The following is an 11,107-nucleotide window of genomic DNA, read 5'->3' as shown; positions in this document are numbered from 1 at the left end:
ATTGAAGTGGCCATGTAACAGATGAGTTCTCGACCGAAACCCTGATACTCGGAAAGAGTTTGTCCAGTTTTTACACGAAGTGCGTCCATTTTTTGGCATGACCCTCTCTACTCTTTCGCGCATGCTATGCGGGTGATATGATGATACCATGCTAAGTTTCAACATTTTCAGGATTCATTTTGTAGTGATTTTCAATTTCACGGTCATTTAGCTCTCTAAACAATTAGGTAAATGATCGAAAAACAACAAATGATGTCAGAACATGTTGGAAATTGATGATGTCGCTTTAAATACTGCATACTGAACACGAAAGAAGTCCGGAGTTCAAATAAGTTTAAAAAACATTGAAGTGGCCATGTAACAGATGAGTTCTCGTCCGAAACCCTGATACTCGGAAAGAGTATGTCCAGTTTGTACACGAAGTGTGTCCAGCTTTTGCCGTGACCCTCTCTACTCTTTCGCGCATGCTATGCGGGTGATATGATGATACCATGCCAAGTTTCAACATTTTCAGGATTCATTTTGTAGTGATTTTCAATTTCACGGTCATTTAGCTATCTAAACAATTAGGTAAATGACCGAAAAACAACAAATGATGTCAGAACATGTTGGAAATTGATGACGTCGCTTTAAATGCTGCATACTAAACACAAAAGAAGTCCGGAGTTCAAATAAGTTTAAAAAACATTGAAGTGGCCATGTAACAGATGAGTTCTCGTCCGAAACGCTGATACTCGGAAAGAGTTTGTCCAGTTTGTACATGAAGTGCGTCCAGTTTTTGCCGTGACCCTCTCTACTCTTTCGCGCATGCTATGCGGGTGATATGATGATACCATGCCAAGTTTCAACATTTTTAGGATTCATTTTGTAGTGATTTTCAATTTCACGGTCATTTAGCTCTCTAAACAATTAGGTAAATGACCAAAAAATAACAAATGATGTCAGAACATGTTGGAAATTGATGACGTCGCTTTAAATGCTGTATACTTAACACAAAAGAAGTCCGGAGGTCAAATAAGTTTAAAAAACATTGAAGTGGCCATGTAACAGACGAGTTCTCGTCCGAAACCCTGATACTCGGAAAGAGTATGTCCAGTTTGTACACGAAGTGCGTCCAGTTTTTGCCGTGACCCTCTCTACTCTTTCACGCATCCTATGCAGGTGATATGATTATATCATGCCAAGTTTCAACATTTTCAGGATTCATTTTGTAGTGATTTTCAATTTCACGGTCATTTAGCTCTCTAAACAATTAGGTAAATGACCGAAAAATAACAAATGATGTCAGAACATGTTGGAAATTGATGACATCGCTTTAAATTCTGCATACTGAACACAAAAGAAGTCCAGAGTTCAAATAAGTTTAAAAAACATTGAAGTGGCCATGTAACAGATGAGTTCTCGACCGAAACCCTAATACTCGGAAAGAGTTTGTCCAGTTTTTACACGAAGTGCGTCCAGTTTTTGGCATGACCCTCTCTACTCTTTCGCGCATGCTATGCGGGTGATATGATGATACCATGCTAAGTTTCAACATTTTCAGGATTCATTTTGTAGTGATTTTCAATTTCACGGTCATTTAGCTCTCTAAACAATTAGGTAAATGACCGAAAAACAACAAATGATGTCAGAACATGTTGGAAATTGATGATGTCGCTTTAAATACTGCATACTGAACACGAAAGAAGTCCGGAGTTCAAATAAGTTTAAAAAACATTGAAGTGGCCATGTAACAGATGAGTTCTCGTCCGAAACCCTGATACTCGGAAAGAGTATGTCCAGTTTGTACACGAAGTGCGTCCAGCTTTTGCCGTGACCCTCTCTACTCTTTCGCGCATGCTATGCGGGTGATATGATGATACCATGCCAAGTTTCAACATTTTCAGGATTCATTTTGTAGTGATTTTTTCAATTTCACGGTCATTTAGCTATCTAAACAATTAGGTAAATGACCTAAAAACAACAAATGATGTCAGAACATGTTGGAAATTTATGACGTCGCTTTAAATGCTGCATACTGAACACAAAAGAAGTCCGGAGTTCAAATAAGTTTAAAAAACATTGAAGTGGCCATGTAACAGATGAGTTCTCGTCCGAAACCTTGATACTCGGAAAGAGTTTGTCCAGTTTGTACATGAAGTGCGTCCAGTTTTTGCCGTGACCCTCTCTACTCTTTCACGCATGCTATGCGGGTGATATGATGATACCATGCCAAGTTTCAACATTTTCAGGATTCATTTTGTAGTGAATTTCAATTTCACGGTCATTTAGCTATCTAAACAATTAGGTAAATGACCGAAAAACAACAAATGATGTCAGAACATGTTGGAAATTGATGACGTCGCTTTAAATGCTGCATACTGAACACAAAAGAAGTCCGGAGTTCAAATAAGTTTAAAAAACATTGAAGTGGCCATGTAACAGATGAGTTCTCGTCCGAAACCCTGATACTTGGAAAGAGTTTGTCCAGTTTGTACATGAAGTGCATCCAGTTTTTGCCGTGACCCTCTCTACTCTTTCGCGCATGCTATGCGGGTGATATGATGATACCATGCCAAGTTTCAACATTTTTAGGATTCATTTTGTAGTGATTTTCAATTTCACGGTCATTTAGCTCTCTAAACAATTAGGTAAATGACCGAAAAACAACAAATGATGTCAGAACATGTTGGAAATTGATGACGTCGCTTTAAATGCTGCATACTGAACACAAAAGAAGTACGGAGTTTAAATAAGTTATTAAAAATAAAAAAGAGGTGCAAGGCTGGTTAATTTGCTTCAAGCCATTCGGAATAGTGTAGACTGCACTGCACATAGCTCAGTGCAATCTATGCTATTCCTTAAGGCTTGAAGCTAATCAACATGTAGGTGAGCATTGCAACTCTTCGTCATTGTCTCTGCACTCACGGCTTATAAACCGCTCATACTGCCTCTCTCTTGGCGAGGTGGGACTAAAAACAGCTTTCCATAACCTCATTAGTACCGGTTCGTGGTACGAACCGGCACTAAATGGTGATGGTGGGGCCATAGCCTGACCGCAGGCTGACACAGCCTCTTTAGTACCGGTTCGTGGCGTGAACCGGTACTAAAGGTTCGCCACGAACTGGTACTATTGATCGCCGTCACGAACCGGCACTAATGTACACATTAGTGCCGGCTCTAATTCAAACCGGCACTAATGTGCTTCACGTTTGACCCTTTTTCTACTAGTGTATATGCCTCGCGCTAATTTCTCTGTGTGCGCTGTTCGATCCGTAGATGTGGTGACAAAGGTGGTGACGGCTAACGGCGATGGCGCCACTGCGACGGTGACCCCCATGGACTGCAAGGTGCTCCCGACCATCCCCGGCATATGCAATCCTGACAAGTGCATGGAGTACTGCCAGCACCGCATCAGCGGCACCTCGGTGGGCGAGTGCGTTTCTGACGGATGCCAGTGCACGTACTGCGGTATCCCACCTAGTGGTCGTCCGAACTGAACGGAGAGCAGGCAAACGCTGCTGCATGCCTCTTTTTCCTAATGAATAATGATAATATGTTGATGACGTTTGGTCAAGTAGGATATTGACCTCCTTAATTGTCACTCTCAAATAATGCTCGTGTTTTTATATATTTTATATCGCAAAAAGAAATACAAGCAATGGCAGGATTCATGTGATAAAGAAAGAACCAACCTGAATTGATGTTATTAAATACCTCTATCGCACTTTTCTCCTTTCTTCCTTTCTTTTTGTTTTTTCTTTTTTCCTATTTCCTTTTCTTTTCTGGTTTTTTCAAACAGTTTTTTTTCAGGTTTTATTTTTCTTGTTTTTTTCCTTTTTCTTTTGAAATGTGCAAACTTTTTCAATTTCGCTTTTTCTAAAAATCAATAAACTTATTTTAATTTTGTGAATATTTTCTCAAAATTGGTTAATTTTTTTTAAATTTGTGATCTTCTTATCAATATTGATGAACTTTTTTTTCAAAATCGATGAGCCTTTTTAAAAATGTATGAATATTTTCAAAGTTTATGAACTTTGTTTTTCAAAAACGATGGACTTTTTCAAAATCGATAAACTTTTTCCAAATCCTTGGACATTTTTTCCGAAATCCGTGAATTTTTTTCTATTCATGGTATTTTTCAATTTGTGAACATTTTACAAATCCACAAACTTTTTTTCAAATCCATGAACTTTTCCGAAAAGATGAACCACTTGTCGAAAGTCAACGGTTAATGGTCAACTTGTTGAACCACGAAGAACCAATTGGGCGTATGCTCCTCACGAGCGACGGCTGATCGCTCGTGTAGTTCGGCCGGCCCCATGAAAGGTGACGTGCGAGCGCTGCGTCCACTAACTGGCGCAACAAGCGCTGACTAGGAGCTCCATTTGTATAGGAAGTAGCGTCATACAAACCGGCGCACACACCTCTCCGTCCTCGGCTTGGCCCATTTGTTTATTTTTCTTTTTTTAACCTTCAAAACATAGGTGCATGAAGTAGAATTCCAACTATTGAACTCTTGGATTACTTCCGCCCGCTATAACTTCGAACTGTGAACTCTTTCTTAAATGTGTGAATCTTTTCAATTTGTAGATTGATTAAGGTGGTGCTTAATGTTCTCGTTTTCCAAACTTTTTTCACAAATTTAAGGAATGTTTGCATTTCAAAAATATTGATAATTGTTTTCAAAAGTATGTGGTTTGCCTGTCCATTAGGTGGACGTTCCCTAGATTTGTAGATTGATCAAGGTGGAGCTTCTGACCTTAACGGCAATTTCTCCCTCAGACTGTATTTCTTGAAGGGTCGCGGTGGATCTATTCCACCTAGTCACCAGGATGCTTCGAGAAGATTTTTGTACCCGCCTACTTGCCTATCTCAGCCTCAAGGAGGGCAGTCGGGCTTCTCGGCCCACTCGCACTTCGATAGCACGTTGTCCTTGGCCTCCTCGTCTAGCTCTGGAAGCGGGATCCTTCAAGGGTAGAACTGGTTAGCCCTGGCCTTCCCAAGATTGTGATCAAGTTCCTTCTCAGCCCTAAGGGACTCGACCTACCCTTCATTAAGTTCATTATGTTCGGATTTAAGCCATTGGGACTTTTGCTTGATGCTTTTGTACGTGCTGGCCAATCTTCCGTGGAATATTTCGAGCAGAGGTACCTCAAGGGGTTCCTCGAAGAGATCGTATTCATCGGGCCCGAGGCTTCTATCTTCCTCGGACTCTGGCATGTAGTTGCTATCCTCAGGGTCATCTTCGTCTCGTTGATCATATCATCGTCGTTGTTGTCATTGCCGGTGTTCTGGTTGTTGGCGTTGTCCGGAGCGGCACTATTGTCGGGAGTATCTTCAATTGGTTAGATAAGGTCATGAAAAAATGGGTGCATTCAAGGATGTTGAGAAACAACGCGCTCTTAGACTGGGCCTCCTAGCCTACCCGAACACTCTCTGTTCAACATGGTCTATGTTTGTACATACTTGAAGTGACCACAAATTTTGCAAGCAGGTCGGTCTGCCCATGATAAGGATACAAGCTAGGTTTGATTGATTTTCGACACCATATGCAAGTTGCGACACGTCAACCCATTTATCACTCTTTTTTGACTGAGAAACCTCCACCCGATGCAAAACTTGTAGAAAACAAAAACAACTTGACATGACGCCTTGAATTGGTCATACTAGGTCACTATAAAAAATGGAACCATTTTAAGATTGGCGAGAAACAAGGTGCTCTTAGACGGAGCCTCGTGGCCTACTCGGACACTCTCCGTTGAACATGGCCTACTTTTGGCTCTTTTTAAATGACCCCAACTTTTGCAAGGAGGTCGGCATGCCCATGGTAGGCATCCATGCAAGGGTTGAATAATTTCCAACATCGTATGCAAGTTGTGACACGCGCGGCCTTTTATCGGCCTTTCTTGACAGAGAGAACTCCACAAAATGTAAAATTTATCAAAAACCAAAACAACTTGGCATGGTGCCTTAAATTGGTTATACAAGGCCATGGCAAAACTTAGGGCTTAAAGAAAGTGGAAGAAAACATGCTCTCACACTGAGTCTTATGGCCTTGTGGCCCACCCAAATACCCTCCGTTGAACATGCTCTACTTTTGCACATTTTTTAAATGACCCCAACTTTGCAAGTAGGTGGGAATGACCATGATAGGAATCCATGTCAGGTTTGAATATTTTTCGACAAAGTATATATCCGGCCATTTTTCGATCTTTTCTTACCGAGGAAAATGCAGAAAATGCAAAATTTGTCTAAAACGACCAACTTGGCATGGTGGCTTCAATTGGTCATATAAGGTCATGTAAAAAAATAGTGTCCATTTCAAGGATGTAAAGCCTACTGGCCTATCAAAACACCCTTTGTTCAACATAGTCTATTTTTGGACATTCTTAAACGGACCCCCAACTTTTGCAAGCAGGTGGGCATGCCCATGGTAGGTATGCATACCAGATTTGAACGATTTCCGACACCGTATGCAAGTTGCGACATGTCTAGCCATTTATCACCTTTTTTACCGGGAAAACTCTAGAAAAAGAGAAATTTGTAGAAAACCAAAATAACTTGGCATGGTTCCTTGAATTGGTCATACAAGCAAATAAAAAAATGATGATCATTTGAGAGATGTTGAGAAACAACATGCTCTCCAATAGAGTCTTCTTGCCTACCCTGACACCCTACATTGAACATGGTGTTAATTCTACACAGATACAAAAAATGTTTGCGGAAATTCAGAAAAAACGTTTAGTTTTTCGTTTGGAATTTCATATTTGTTAGTGTCTTTAAAAAATGTCCATGTTCATAATTTCAGTCACTCGCTCTTTAAAAAAGAGTTTCACATTTTGACATTCCGAGCAATTTTGAAAGACACAAACGTTTTATTGAAATTTTTGCACAATTTTAAATTGCGAACAATTGTATTTTATGAACAAAATTTGAAACAATGATCATTTTTTGAAACTTTGAACAATTTTTTATAAGTGCGAGCATATTGTTGAAAATAACAACAAAGGGAAAACGAAAACATGTAAAAGGAACAAAAAACAAATAGTAAACCGGTCCCTGAGTGATATATTTTCATTTCTATTTTTAAAGTTTATTTTTAATTTTTACAGATGTTCAGAAATTTCAGAAATGTTCATGTTCGAAGAAACATTTACTATTGTCAAAAAGAAAATCACATGCAAAATTTAAACAAAGATTTAATCTTTCGTGACTTATATGTTCATATAAAGTGTGCTGCGATTACGGCTAACAAATCAGATGTGCTGCAGTGGCTATTGTCGTTATGCAGTCGCGGTATGTCTTGTGTTCGATCGCGCTCACCCATTTTAGTTATTGCGAAATTGGTTGCGTCTTTCTTTAGTCTCTTTTAGGATAGCGCTGAAATAGTGTCACAGGAGTCATTTGGTTCTACTCCAACGCAATTGATTGTAATGACGGTCGTGTGTAGGGCTTTCCCTTTCCATGTAGAGCACCTTTTTTTTATTTTCCACCATGCACTACCGCAAATGGGCCGGCCCAGGTCATGTGGCGTACGGCATGCACGTATATGTACGAAAATCGAGAGGAACTAGTTAACTAGTTCGAGATTTGGACGCATGGTTTGAGAGATAAAACGTTTTGAATAAACGGATCTACAAAAAAGGAAAAACTCTCATGTTGCAACAAGTGGCGCGTTGCATATGGGTCACTTGTCGCAAACAGGGAAGTTGGAGTGATCTTTACAACGAGTACTCCTCAACTAGTGATTTTGAAGAAAATCGATGATTTGTGAAAGGTCTCGTTTGTATATGCATTAAGACGATAGTTGTTCAACAGAAACCCTATTTTTTAAAATCAGGCAGTTGTTCCAAAATCACATTTTTTCACTTTCTTTTTTGAACATAGTACAAACGCAAACGCTAATACATATGCGCATGCACTCACCCCTATGAACGCACACGTACATCCTATCCATATGAGCACCTTCGAGAGAAGGAGCCGTCATATCATCTGGAGATTTGCGAAGTCACCGTAGGTGCTTCGTCATCAACGGAAACACCTCCTCCCACTGAAAGCGCATCGTCGGAAATCTTGAAATAAATCTAGAAATAATGCCAGCAGCAAGACTTGAACCCTGGTGGGCTGGAGATACCACTGTTCCTCTAAGCATTTAATCACATGTTGATTCGCAAATTTCACTTTCACTAACAATACCATGTGGTGATTTATAATCTTCGGGTTTTGTCGGGCTCGGGTAGGCCAATGGGTACAACTCCGCCTACTCCGCCTGTCTGGGTGTTATCACGGGGCGACTACAATAGAAGAAGGGTCACCAGTGAAAAAATAGAAAAAATTTGTCTAGGCCATCAGATCCGGGATGAATGGTCCAGATTCTAGTGGATGAATCCAAGCGCACAGGTGCTAGGTCCTTTGCAAAAAAACACCCCTGGTTATAGTCGTTTTGCTTTCAGGACCATCTTATCTACCGTAGGAACGCAGCAGAGCAGACCCAAATCCCTCAATCCGCATGGCCGCCAACTCTTGGAGACTTGACAAGCCCCGCTGACGGTGGCAGCGGGCCAGATCTGGTGCCTAGCTGGGCGATTGCGGCCTGTATTGCAGGTTCAGATCCAACACCCGACCGTCTCGTTGCCGGCGGTCTGACTGCCCCGACGGACCTCGCTTGTTCTAAGCTACATCCTTGTGCGGACAAGTTCTCCAAGTTACTCTGCTCCGACGTCCAGAGAACAACCTTGCTCCATCCTCTGTCCTACCCAACCAGACCATTCTCCACATGTCGCCTGCACCCCTGCGACTCTAGCTCCACCATCTGGTAATGCCTGAGAAGAAAACTACAGCTAGCCTTTAGGTATGCTTGTCTGCTAGGTTGCTACCAGTTTACATAGTTAATTCTTTAGCATTTCATGTAGCGCTCGTAAAAGAAATCTTTCTTGTCCGAGAACTATGTTGTATCGTTGTTGGATGTTGTATAATTCTGCATATTTGGAAATGATATGACTGGCAACATTTTGAAAATTCTAAGCATATGCACATTTAGGTTAGTTAACATATTTTTAACATGAGTAGCAGTATCTTGGAAGCTTACAATTATTTTTGCGCAAAGGCTATATTCAGAGAAGTATGCTTAAGTAGTAAAGTAGCAAACCCATTGACATATACACACACTTCTCTGTACCAAATTCAGTTAGTTTTGAGAGACCTTTATCCATTATTGATTAGCCATAACAAAAAGACACAATGTGTGATTAGTTGAAAATTTGGGCTGGATAACTAGTTCATGCTCATCTGGGATATGCTTGCTTTCAACTTGAGAGCAATAACAAGGATATCTCTCTGTATGCTTGCCTGTGAGGTTGCTACCAATTTTCCCTAGTTAATTATGTAGCATTTATGTAGGAAATCATTTTTGTTCAATGTTTGTACCACAAACTATAGTATAGAATCTTAGTTTAGTATGTATTGATACTTTCCTATACCAGATTCAGTTAATTTAGAGAGACCTTTTTTCGGTGTTGAACTGTTGATTAGCCATAACAAAAAACATAATGTTTGCTTACTTCAAAATTTTGAATGGACAACTAGTTTATGCTCATCTGGGATATGCTTGCTTTCAACTTGAAAGCAATAACAGGGATATCTCTCTATATCGATGCATAGAAAAATTAATCACCAGACAAGTTTGCTTATACTAGATTTTCGAGCAGTTTTGTATTGTGAAATTTCATCCTCTTGTCGGATATTGTACATCAGGACATACTAATCTCATCTACCTATTAAAGTACCTGCATGTGAAGTGCTTGTAGGCACAAGACTGAAATTTGTTACACTTGCAGTGTGTGCCACTTCACTGATTTCTGGGAGTTCACTGTCTATTTGTCCAGTAATGCCATTGAAACTAAAATCATGATAGTTTTGCTTTAGTGAAACAATTGTATTGGCTCTTTGTGTTGGGGAACGTAGCAGAAATTCAAAATTTTCCTACGTGTCACCAAGATCTATCTATGGAGAGACCAGCAACGAGGGGAAGGAGAGTGCATCTACATACCCTTGTAGATCGCTAAGAGGAAGCGTTCAAGTGAACGGGGTTGATGGAGTCGTACTCGTCGTGATTCAAATCACCGATGACCAAGTGCCGAACGCACGGCACCTCCGCGTTCAACACATGTACAGCCCGGTGACGTCTCCCACGCCTTGATCCAGCAAGGAGAGAGGGAGAGGTTGAGGAAGACTCCATCCAGCAGCAGCACAACGGCGTGGTTGTGGTGGAGGAGCGTGGCAATCCTGCAGGGCTTCGCCAAGCACCACGGGAGAGGAGAAGGACTTAGGAGAGAGGGATGGGCTGCACCAAAGGCATAAGGGGTGTCTCCAGAGGCCCTCCTACCCTAACTATATATAGGGAGCCCAAGGGGGGGTGCGCCAGCCCTAGGAGATCCAATCTCCTACGGGGCGGCGGCTAGGGGAGGTTTCCCTCCCCCCCCCCCCAAGGCACCTAGGAGGTGCCTTCCCTCCTTGGGACTCTTCCTTAGGGTTCCCCCTTCACCCTAGGCGCATGGGCTGTGACGCTCGGATAGTTAAGCTAGAGTGAACCTGTGCTAATGATGCCACGTCACCTCGATTACTGATGCTAATCTCGCGTTAGTTCGAAACCGATTCAAATTCAATTCAAAATCAAGCAAACAATAAAAGTTTTCAAATATTAAAACTAAAATGTTCGGAGTGAGCCAAATAATGCATAGGTAAGTATGGTGGAGAAACCACATTTTTAGAAAAGGTTTAATACTCTAAAAACATTTTAAACAATAGCAAAAACAATTAGTTAAATGCCTTTTACAATTAATAAAATATTAAAATATTTCATTTTTGTCACCAAACTCTTTTGTGGCATTGGGGTATGTTGAAACACTAAAGTAGATGCTAATTACATATTTTTATACAAAATTAAAACAAATTGTAAATTAAAAGAAAATAAATATAAAGAAAAGGGAATAACCAAAAACAAAACCTAAAAAAAAAAGGGAAAAGGCCTTCCCCAGCTGGGCCGACCCAGCTGGCCACCAGGCCAAGCCCAGCCGGCCTCCCCCACTGGCCCAGCCAGCCGCCCCCATTCCCCTTATCTCCCCCG

Source organism: Triticum dicoccoides, chromosome 7A (assembly GCF_002162155.2).
Source record: "Triticum dicoccoides isolate Atlit2015 ecotype Zavitan chromosome 7A, WEW_v2.0, whole genome shotgun sequence".
Taxonomy (NCBI): Eukaryota; Viridiplantae; Streptophyta; class Magnoliopsida; order Poales; family Poaceae; genus Triticum; species Triticum dicoccoides.
Note: the sequence above shows the minus strand (reverse complement) of the source record.